The sequence below is a fragment of the Ailuropoda melanoleuca genome, chromosome X, assembly GCF_002007445.2.
Source record: "Ailuropoda melanoleuca isolate Jingjing chromosome X, ASM200744v2, whole genome shotgun sequence".
NCBI classification, from domain to species: domain Eukaryota; kingdom Metazoa; phylum Chordata; class Mammalia; order Carnivora; family Ursidae; genus Ailuropoda; species Ailuropoda melanoleuca.
Window position 1 is genome coordinate 7,690,931 of NC_048238.1, and position 11,437 is coordinate 7,702,367.

Here is an 11,437-nt window from a genome sequence, read left to right on the forward strand (position 1 = left end):
ATGGTTTCTTTGTCTAAAAGGTATAAAAGCTGCTTGCTTTGGTCACTTCTTTGTGTCTCCTATTTCTATGGGCTCCCATATGTACAAAATTAAATTTGTTTTTCTCCTGTTAATCTGTCTTCTGTCAATTTCATTATTAGGCCAGCCAGAGAACCCAGAAGGGAAGAAAGGAAAACTTCCCTGCCTCTGCACTCCATTGTACTAGGTGGGCTACCACCACGCGACAGTACTGCCACACGCTCGGTACTGCACGCCTAAAACGGTGCTCGTTTACTGTCTCACGGTGCAGCTTAGCTGAGGCCTGTGCAAGGCTGCTGTAGGGTGTTGGCCAGGGTCGCTGTCTTAGCTGAGCCTCAGGGTCCCCTTCCCAGGGGTTCCCAGCAAGAGGCTCCTGCATCGGGTTCCGGGCAGGTGTCAGACCGAGGCTGCAGTTTCTCCCGGGCAGGTGGACACCAAGCCAATTGGCCCTTTCGTCAAGCAGCTCTCCACAGGGCAGCGGGCCTCCTCAAAGCCAAGAAGAAGAGAGAAGGAGACTCCAGCGAGTTGGGTGCCCCAGTTACATAGTCACATATGCATAATCACGTTCCTCTTGTCACCTCTGCGGGTCATAGGTCCTGCCCACACTCAAGCAGAGGGAATTACACAGAGTGAACACCAGGAGGTGGGGATCATGGGGGCCGCCCTGGAGTATGTCTGCCATGCCAGCCACCCCTGGGTTGGCCTCATTAATTAATTCGTTCATGTGACTGGGCATTTACAATAGCTTGACCCTGTGCTGGGCACTGGCACATGCAAAAGCCAAACCAAACCAAAATCAAAACAACAAAGCCATGGTCTCACAAGAGTGGGGGTGCTGGCTTCCTCCCCCAGTTCGGTCCTGCTCTCCTGCACGTGGCTGTTCGTCCTGGCACAGGGAGCTGGAGCTGAGCCTGGGTTCGGTGCTCCCCTCCACCCGGGGCTTCCGGGCTGTCTGGGGGTGCCCTGGCCTCAGAACGTGGTCTCCCGGTGACCTCCCAAGCTCGCAGCTCCCCCTGTTTGCCACCTGTGGCTGGGCTGCTTCTGCTCAGTGTTGACTTCCATCCCGGCAGCCAGAGAGCCCTCCCTGGAGTCTATCCAGATGCTTTCTCATCACTCTTCCAGAACCTCTGCTGGGGTGGTTGTGGGGGGGGGCGGCTGGGGACAATGCATTGGCTTTTGAGACTTCTCTAGACCCAGTCCACCCTTGTGAGTCACCCCTGTCTTGGGTTAGGATCCCCACAAGTGGAGCTGGAGATGAGGATTCATCTGGGGGTGATTTTGCAGAAATGTGCATCATAGAGCAGAGTGGATGTGGGCCTCGGCTGGGGGGACCAGCGAGGGAGTAGGATTCCGACAGGCTCCCTGGAGGAAAGCTCTGGAGCCTTCGACACCTCAGAGTAGTTACAATCAGAGGAAGGGACCCAGGACGTTCTATTCCTGCACCCATGAGTCATTGGGGAAGGGCTGCCCCAAGGTGATGCGGATTCTTCCGCAACCCCCTCTCCTTTCTGCAGACTGAGCAGCTTCCGCGGTCTTAGAGCTGCTTTCCGACGCTTCAACAAAGCGTGCTACTTGCGAGTAAAAAGCCTTGGAGAACTGGTGAGTACAAAGCTTGCTGCAGAAGTCCCAGCAGAGATGGGCCGAGCGCTGGTAACATCGCCCTGATAAAATCTCGAATTTCAGTATTTCAGTTGGCTTTTTGTTTTCTGCCTGAACTCTGACCGATACCTGTCTAAAAATTAATTGCCCAATTTTGCTTATCACTCCAATGCTGTCTTTAAAATTCCCCTATGTATGACTTCCAGGGCAGGGAGGGGCTGCAGGGTCTCGCAATCACCTATGGCCAACGATTTAATCAGTCATGCCTGTGTAATGAAACCTCCATAAAAACCAAAAGGAGGGGGCTCAGAGAGCTTCCAGATTGGGGAACCAGAACAATTTATGTTCCACCGTGCCTGGCCCCAAGCTCCACAAAGAAAGAAACTCTTTTGCTCAAGGCCTCACCCTATGTAACTCTTAATATAGTTATTGATTCCTATCCTTTAGTCTCCTTTGTAATAAATCAGTAATCTGGAGGGTAAATGGGTTTCCTGAGTTCTGTGAGCCATTCTAGCAAATAGATGGAACCCAAGGAAGGGGTCATGGAAACCTCTGATTTATAGCCAGTTGGCTGGGAGTATGGGTAACCACCTGGGTTTTGAGTGGAATCTAAAGTGGAGGGTGGTCTTGTGGGACTGGGCCCCCTGCCTGTGGAGCTGTTGCTGTCTCCGGGTAGATAGTGCCAGTATTGGGTTGAATTCTCAGATACCCTACTGGTGTCTGAGAATTGCTTGTTGAAGGCTACACACACATACACACACCCTGGAATTGGAATTGGGCCCAGGAACCCCAAAGAACATTATAAAATGTTTAGCAGACTCCCTGGCCTCTTTTCCTACTAGATTCCAGGAGCACCCCCTCTCCGGTGTGACAACCCACAGTGTCTCTAGACATTGCCAGATGGTGGATGCCCGGAAGGGAGACCCCCGGCTGCCTCTATGTTGACAACTAGAAACAGCAGTCGTTTAAAGATAACGCAGTCTTAACTCCAGTCTATAATTATGAGGAATTTCATTGTGGTCTCTGCCTTTTCCCGCCATGTAAAGCCCCTGCAGATAGAGGAAGGAGACGTGGCAACTTGGAGCCATTTCAGGCTCACTGGCGACACATAAGATTGGCCACTCCTATAAGACCAAAGTTGAGATCCATGCTTTTCTCTGGCCAAGTAGGGTAGAATGTGAATTTTTATGTGTATTACAATCTTTCGAATCTTCTATATTCTTTTGACAGTAGAGATGTGTTGTAAATCAGCATCTAAACTCTGCAGCTTTGTAAATCACAGAATTGCTTAATCAATTTCCTTCATAATTTCCACTTCCAACAACAGTGCTTCCTGTGACTAGAAGTGGATGAAATTCTTACTTTTCTATCCAGCTGATATGACGAGAATGTCCTTACAAATCTTCCTCTCTCCCTCCTTCCCTTCCTTCTTCGTCTTCCCCATTTGACATTCTTATCCTCTTATTTGACAAGATTAATCCGTCCCCGCGGGGACAGAGCTGGAGGGTCTTTAACTCTCCTAGTGTCTTCTTGTAATGCCTCCAGTGATTTCAAAATGACTATAAAAAACACGAAGGCATAAAAGACGCCAAGCAATTTTGGAGCTCAGTGTAATCCTCTCGAAAACATGACCAGCCAAAGCCCATGCAGGCCGCACAGAGAGAAGGCTGCGTTTGCCTGGGGGCGGGGCATTGGCCCTGGAGTGGGGGCAGGGAGGGCTCCGCGTCCAGGTGCTCAGAGCCCCTGCTCTTCTGTGCCCAGCTCCCCTGGTGGGTGCAGATCTGGGCTTTCTCTCCCTGTGTTTCACGTGTTTGGTTCCTGTTTTTACACGTCTTCAGTGGTCACCTGTGAAGAGGGTTGTTGCTCAGGGGACTTCATTCACATATTTTAAAATCATTCCCCTTAAGGGCCCCCTCTGTCTCTACCCAGGGTACTGCAGTTGCCGAATTTTCCACGTTTCAAGCATGCTGCTGTGGATTACAAATAGCTTATATGACCTCAGTTTCTTCTGCTAGAAAATAATTTTTTTTTACATAGATGACGTTAAACAATGTTTTTAGAATTTCTGACTAAGAGAAATGAAATAGTGAAGCGAGCAGTTTCCAAAGTGTTTCACTTGGCAATGAATTACACAGTGGTGCATCCTTTATTCGTTCCTGCAGAAACTCTTTGAAAATCTTTATTTGCAAAATTATTGGAAAGACTTTGCTGAGGTCCTAAGGCAGGGATTGCGTCAGCAGTCGGGTTCTGAGAGAGGAGTACAACACTGTCCCTTTCTTCTAGCACTTTCTTATCCATTAGGGGAGTCGGAAATAGAAATACCCTTGAGCACCATAGGGATCTCTAGCAACGGCTGTTCAATATGACGAGAATGTCCTTACAAATCAGGCTTGAGTGGACAAAAAATTGTCAAATATAAAGATACCACCAAAATAACAGTCTAAAGTTTGGAAAATGGGCCCCAAGGAAGCACAAAGGAGACGAAAAAACAGTAGGAAGGGAAGATGTTGCAAACACGGACATTTACTTCCATGAGGCAGAGAGTCCGACCTAACGGCTGTTCTCTCGGAAAGTTCCATCGGCATATCCACTGTCACATCCCTAATCTGAATTATGATCCTGACCGTGTTTGCTCATCCAAAGAAAGGCCACTTTTTCATTTGGAATAAATGAGCCTCAAATGCAAATTGATGAGCCCACTGGATTCACAGAGCTTCGGTCAAGTACTGTGCTTGTGCAAATAAATAAGGATGTGCTTCCACACCCCCATCAGCCCAACTCGGCGGGGATCCCAACCCTGAATTAACTATCCCGCTCAGAAGCCTGAGTGTCCACGTGTCCCCCGCGCTGCCTTGATTGTATCTCCATAGCCTTTCATCACTCGATGAAATTACTACAGTATTCGTGGCCAGCGGGTGGTAAGTCGCAGTGTTGGCAGTTCTTATTTCCAGAATATTGTCATCCCCACAGCTTTGATAAAGCCCACCATGCGTGTTCTTTTTTAGCACGTTCTCTCGGATTCGCTTGAAAACCCGGCAGAGCGGTGTTGTTGAAGACTCAACTCCCCAGCGTTGCGCGCAAATAGAAACCATTTCCTTAATAGAAAAAGTTCCAGAAAAGTGAATCCCTCTTCTTCATTTTTTTTCCTTGGAGGCTGCACCTTTATAAATGGCTTGGCCAGATGCCCTTTAAATTAATAGCACGCCGAGAGAAGTCTCTTCTGTGGAAGAAAATTTCATCACCATCAAATGTGACTTAGAGTTCCCGTTTTTTTCTGAAGTATGCATAATTGAATTTCCAAAGAGTCGGTTTTGGAGGTGCAGGGTGGGGTGAGATGGAGGGGTGCCCTTAGCACGGATTGGGGCCCTCCTCTCGCCCAGTCCTCGCAGGGGGATCGGGGCTGGCCGCCCCGTCACGCTTGCATTCCCCTGGGCTGAGGCCTCCAGTCACTTCTGGATGGACGGTTTTTACCTCGTGTTTAAGCTGCTTTCGTCTCATTTCTAGGCGTCCAGTTGTACTTGTCTCTTCCAGGCGATCTTTGAGGTAAACACCTGGTGTTTTATCTGAAGAGCTAGAACCTGAGCCCTCTTCATCAGTCTCTGCGTTTGGGCTTTGCAGCTGGAAAGCATGTTTGCTCACATTGCATTTTTACCATCCAGGAAATCCTCCGGGGAATTCGGGGGGCATGTGGTACCTTTGAAGTACCACAAGCAATTTTCTCTTTCCTACTTTCCTCCGTGTTTCGTTACATTATTTTAATTGATGTATTTTGTCTGATGTATTAGGAGCGCTTGAAGGATGATGTGTTTAGCATACAATGTCTCTTATGATTCCATTTCTTTGCAGGAACACGACGTCTCAGTTTTGACTCTGCTTGCTACCCCTGGCGCTGGGTTACAAGACACAAAACAACGCTTTGCGTGTTGTGCAGGAAAAATCACTCAGACACCGCATCTCTCACGTTCCTGCCCCAGAGCTGGAAATTCATCACTCAAATTTGTTTCAAGTGTAAAAACGCTAATATTTATGGCCCATATTTCCTCCTTTATGAGTCCTGCATGTCTCGTTAAGCCTTTGATGATAGAAATTTCTACGTACGTTAGTATACAAATGCAGCATGTGGGTAGAAACAGAACTCTTACTATCTAATGAGGAAAAGGCACCCCAGCTCTGATAAAATGGACCCGATTAGCCTGTAATTTAAGTCCAAGAAAGGTAAAGACAAATACCAGTCCTGCTAGCCTGCGTTTTTACATTGGTTTAAATTCCATTTAATTCTAATTCCTTGAATAAATGTCCGGAAATAACTGTAGGATTCTCTCTGCCTCGTGACTTGCTCCAGAGAAGAAAGATGAGAAAGGCCCTGTTCACCACTAATATTTAAGTCTCACCAGTTCGCGAAGTCCCTGGAAGGAATCTTGAGAATAAAAACACGCACTTCTTTAAAACCATCAGATTTGGATCTGAGAGAACAGCATCAAATACTATTTTAGAAACAACACGTACAAGCGTAAATAAAAGTAATAGCCTTTTCTGGCCGCTTCCGAGCATTTCTTTTGGAATTTCTGAAAGTTGCTTTTTTTTGGCACAAGTGATACATTGCTCCCCACCCTTTCCCCATTTCTTTTTTCCTTTAATATTTAAATTATGTTTAAATGAACCTACAAACATGCATTCTCCATCAAAGCTTCAAATAATGAATTTATGATGGTCTTCTCTCTGCTTAAAAGATCAGGGAATCTCTGGCCTTTGAAAAGGTGGAATAGTCTTTGCCGTGTTAAGTGAAGTGCTAGCAAGAGGCCCAATCAGGCAATTTATGTTTGATTTTATCTTGAGCATGTCAGAGTTATTCATCCAGCCCAGATTAGGGTGAGAGAGAGGCAGGGAATTATTGAAATTGGAAGAAATAAGAGTTGTTTTCAGGCTGAAAGGTACACAAAATCCATAAAGAATTCTTATATATATTTTCTCATAATGAATGGGATTCACAATTTGTGCAATAGGTTGACATGAAGTGTAGTTTGGACCGCACAGCATAGAAGGTTCTGGAATTCATGAGATGAATGCAAGTGGGTAGTTTTATGTTTACCGGGCTGAAAAATGGCCATTTCCCAGCTTCTGTTCTAACAATAGGTGTGTCTGACTCCATCTTTTAGGATTTTAAGTCTACACATTTAAGGGAAATACTAGTCCTATGAGAAAACATAAAAGTTGTTTGATTTACCAAAGAAATCCTCTGCTATATTATTTGCTGTAAAAACCTAAGTCCACTTAGGATCCAGTGAGTCATTTGGCGCCTTCTTTAGGATTTGCTAGAATCAAGTACTGGATTGGGGACCCTTCTCTGCAGCCCAGAATTAATCATCCCTTGGGCCCCACTGGTCTTCTCAGTTCCCCAGCCCACTGCAGCCCCAGCCTGCCCTTCTGTTGTGAAGAAGCAGAACCATTCTGGGGCGCCTGGGTGGCTCGGCCGATTAAGGGTCCGACTCTTGATTTCGGCTCAGGTCATGATCTCAGGGTTGTGAGGTCGAGCCTCACGTCCGGGGCTCGACATCCGTAAACATCAACTGCCAAAGCTATTGGTCTCAGGGTGAATGTGTCCGGGAGGTCCCACAAGAGCGAAAGAAGGAACTTCCCAGTCAGAGTCGCTGGTGGGGAGGAAGGAAGCTGGTGTGGTGGTATGATTCATGCTGACCCGAGCTGTATTTTTGAGGGAAGCCCCTTTTCTTCCTTTGACCTCTGCTGGTGCGTTAGCCCTGACACCCTGCCCAGTGCGCTATGGCAGAGGCTCAAATTCCTGCACTTCCAAGCAGCCTGGTGACTTTTTATCAATACATTTGTCTTTGGCCAAAACTATTGTAAGGGTAAAGTGTTTCTGTTCTGTTAAAGAGATACAAGTCTATTCTTGATTTCACTACAGGCAGTTCAATTTTTCAATGACTTTAAAACACAGTTCTTAAATAACTAAAAAGACATTATCTTTTTAAAAATCACTTGCAGCCTGCTCCTACAACCAGCATATTAGTCAAAACAGGGCTGAATTCGACTCTATCCTCCTTCCAGGGGAATTTGGAGTCTAGAAAGACCCATTTCCGCAGGGGTGTGATGGAGAAAATATGGGGAATAATTGGTTCCATTCATTTTAAAATTCCTTATAAAGCCATGAGGAATTAATTCATATTCAAAGAGAACCGAACAAAGCCTCAGAGAAAGCCATTGTGTTTTCACAGATTTGGTGGGGAGGGGGAGAGGTAACTCTTTAGCAGGTGATGAGTAGAGGTTTTCATAGAAAGTTCATTCATGAGAATTTCATGTATCATCCAGCAATCCCCAAGCCTGGAGAAAGATCACCAACTCAGGACTCACGTATTTTGTCTTATGAACGCAAGCCGCGCAGACGGGTACACACATGTGACACTCCGGGATGCTTACTCTGTGAGTCTCCATCTTGGTTGTGCAGCAGAGGCACTTCCGGGAATGACTGAGTCGGACAGGATCCGCTAGGCTGCAGTAACAAATGGTCCCCAGATCTCACAGCTTATTACAGCAAAGACTTCCTTCTCGCTCACCGTATAAGTATTCACTGGGGCTCACCCATGGCTCTGCTCCCTCTTGTGTTCACTGTGACACCAAGGTGACAGAGTAGCCTCTAGCTGGATCACTGCTGGTTGTCATGACAGAGAGGAAAGAGAGAGCCTGGCAAAAACTGCTAGCTCGGTCCGGCCACCAATGCTCAAGTTCATGGGCCAGGACGAGTCACAGGGCGAGTCACAATAGCCCCTCTGTGAAGTACGCGTCTCCCCAGGGAGCCACAGTGAATTTTTGTGAATCCCTCACAGAGATATTTCAGGGATGCAAGGGCCTTTTGACTTCAGATCTATTCAGCGAGAATTTTAGGATGGGACCTGGGGAACTGTATTTTTACAAGTTCCCTAGCAAGTATGATGAGTAAGGAAGGTTAAGAGACCCTGACTTGCATGAAGAAAATCTGTTCGGCCACTGCAGGGAGGAGTGCTTGTTCTCGCATTTGTTATCCAAGAAATCTGATTAACGCATGTTTTATTCCTCTACGGTCATATCTTTAAATAATTAGGAGAATTAGGGGGGTTAGAAGTTTTTTTTGTTTTGTTTTTGTTTTTTGGCGGGGGGGGCAGAGGGAGAGGGAGAGAGAGAATCTTAAGCAGGCTCCATGCTAAGAATGGAGCCCGATGTGGGGCTTGATCTCCCAACCCTGAGATCATGACCTGAGCCAAAATCGAGAGTCAGATGCTTAACCGACTGAGCCACCCAGGCACTTCTAGAAGTTTTTTTTTTTTTAAGTTTCAAAAATCCTTTTCTGATAAGACAGACAATCTTAATATGGAAGTATAAAATAGTCTCAAAGTTGATGTTTGCTTAACAGAACACTGTGATTTATTTGAAGAGAAAGGCATCCCATGGTTATAAAGTACAGAACACCCACAGGTAATGGATGAGATAGGCATAAAATAGTTGATCAGTAAAAAATTTAATCCAGTGAGGTTCTCCCTGAGAGGCACAGCCTCACCCTCTGAGTGTTGGGCTCGGTGCTAACATTACAGTGGTGTTTGCACCATCTGTGTAGGCGAAATAAATCACGTGCTTGTAGATCCTGGAGGGTTGAGTATTGTGGGCTAACAGTACATGGAGTAATTCCATTTGGATACTTACTGCAAGCGTATGACCACATGAGCCACACCAGCACAACGGAAAGAACACTGGATTCAAATTAAAAATGTACCTTTTCCGCTCTTCAATGCACAGAACACCATATTGTGCTGTGTCTTCCGGCAGTCTTCTCTTTTACTCTGTATGTTAGATATTTAGGTCCACTGTACAGGGCATCGTGGTGGACCCCCCAGTAGCCAGTCTACCTTACTCCGCTGGGTAGGAGCCATGCGGTTTGCAACATTGATTCCACTCTGAGCTTCAATATGAGGCTCTGATTAGATCAAACCAATCCCACCCCCTGGCCTCAGCCATTTGTTTAGGTAACTCACGCCTAAGCCAATCAGATCGTGGCAATTCCTGACCACAGAGACTGATTCTGGAATTGCCCTCTCAGACGGCAGCTGAAGAGTTTTGCAGATGATCCTGAAAGATGATGTGGGTAGTTCCGGTGTAAGCGAGCTGTCAGTGTGTCTGGGAGTATGTTTGCCCGCCTGCTCTGGGCTTGGCTGTCAGAGACCATCAGAACCTTCTCGTGAAACTTCATCAGCCTCGGAAACACTGGCTTCCTGCTTGTAGCTCCTGCACCGGCCCATTTTTGGACCCACAGCTTTTCTTGGGAGAGGAGGAGGGTAGGAAAGAAGATCGGAAAGGCCCTCAGGCAATACTGACTCTGGCCCCTTAGTCTAACAAAGCCTTAGCCAATGCCTAGAGAGATGAAATGTTTTACCCCAAGTAACTGTAGGGTTAAGTAACGCTAGAGCTTCCGCTCATATTGATTCCTCAGCTACGCCCATTAGGGGATGCCATATACTGAGAGCACCCCAGCCCAGGGCCCCGTCGTCCCTTTTCGGAACTACCACAGCGGCCTCCTGACTGCTGTCTCCATGTCTACCATATTGCCCCAATCCATTTTCATACAGGAGTCGGAGGGAGCCTGGTACACCAGCAGCAATCACATTCCCTTGAATGTTCTACCTGATGTCAGTGTCCTGACCACGATGGCCAACCTATGTAGCCTGTCCTGGCCCAATTCATCCATCAACATTTCCTTTTCCCTCTGGGACTAGTGAGGTCCCACGAGCTCAAACCCCCAGACAGCCAATGTTATCCTAATTTTTTCTGTCATTCCATTTTTGGTGAGGTCAGTCATTCTCCAACAATCCCTTAGTTCTCCAAGTCCCAAGTTATCGATACGGTTAGAAATAGCCTTATATTTAGAAGATTGCCCTACACAGATATCTTAGCCTGATGAATCTCATTTTTATGGTTAAGATAATTGGTGCCCAGATAGCTCTTGGAGAGTAAACAAAATGTGGTTTTATCCAAGCTCATGTTGCTTTCGGAGCATTCATGCTCCATGTAGTGTAGACCAACAGTTTTCTACTTCGGATGATTTTGTCCCCCAGGAATATTCGGAGTCTGGAGGTGTTCCGTATCGTCATGACTGTGGGGGAGGCGCTAGCGGCATCTAGTAGACGGAGGCCAAGGATGCTGCCCCACGTCTTCCAATGTACAGCATAGCCCCCCCAACAAAGACTTGCCCAGCTCAGGACGTCAGTAGTGCTGAGGTGGGCAAGCCCTGCCATCAGTCATGCGGTTGTTATGCGTGTAGGCTCTAGCCTAACACAGAAGCTGTTATCCACTCCCCCACCACGTCATCCGTGTCAATAAATGGACTCTTCCATATCAGTCAACTTACCTGGTAGGAAATACAAGTCTGTGCTAGTAAGAAGGGAGAAGAGAAATATGGAAGGATCAGAGTGGAGAGGCATTTTATAATTTGTAGATGACAAAAAAAATCATTAAATCAGGGACCTGACAGTTCCCTTCCTCTGTGGAAATTACGTTAAACGTACCACAGCTGAAAAATCAGGGCCTTATGCAAGAGAACGTGTCTGTGATGTTTTTAAAGCCCAGATAAGATTTCCATATGCAACAACTATAGTCTCCGTTTGAGGTCTTCTGAAACTCAGCGACTCATAGCTTCTCTCTGGATTTTTCTGTAGGTGCTTTTACGGGTTAGAAGAAAAGAAAAATGTGGCTCAACACAGGCAAGCAGAAATAACATGAAAGATTGGCGGGCTGGAAGAAGGAAGCAGGGGTGTTCTAGCCGGGCCGAGCCTCGGACGGA

The 11,437-nt window shown here is 46.7% G+C and overlaps 1 long non-coding RNA gene across 3 annotated transcripts in view; it reads left to right on the forward strand.

Moving 5' to 3' along the window:
* LOC117797497 overlaps positions 1–6,138 on the forward strand; it is a 30,488-nt gene extending 24,350 nt beyond the window's left edge. For all 3 annotated transcript variants that reach the window (XR_004622511.1, XR_004622510.1, XR_004622509.1), the window contains one exon: positions 5,464–6,138. This is a non-coding gene — a long non-coding RNA (uncharacterized LOC117797497). The remainder of the gene's footprint in view (positions 1–5,463) is intronic.
* The last annotated feature ends 5,299 nt before the right edge of the window (positions 6,139–11,437 follow it).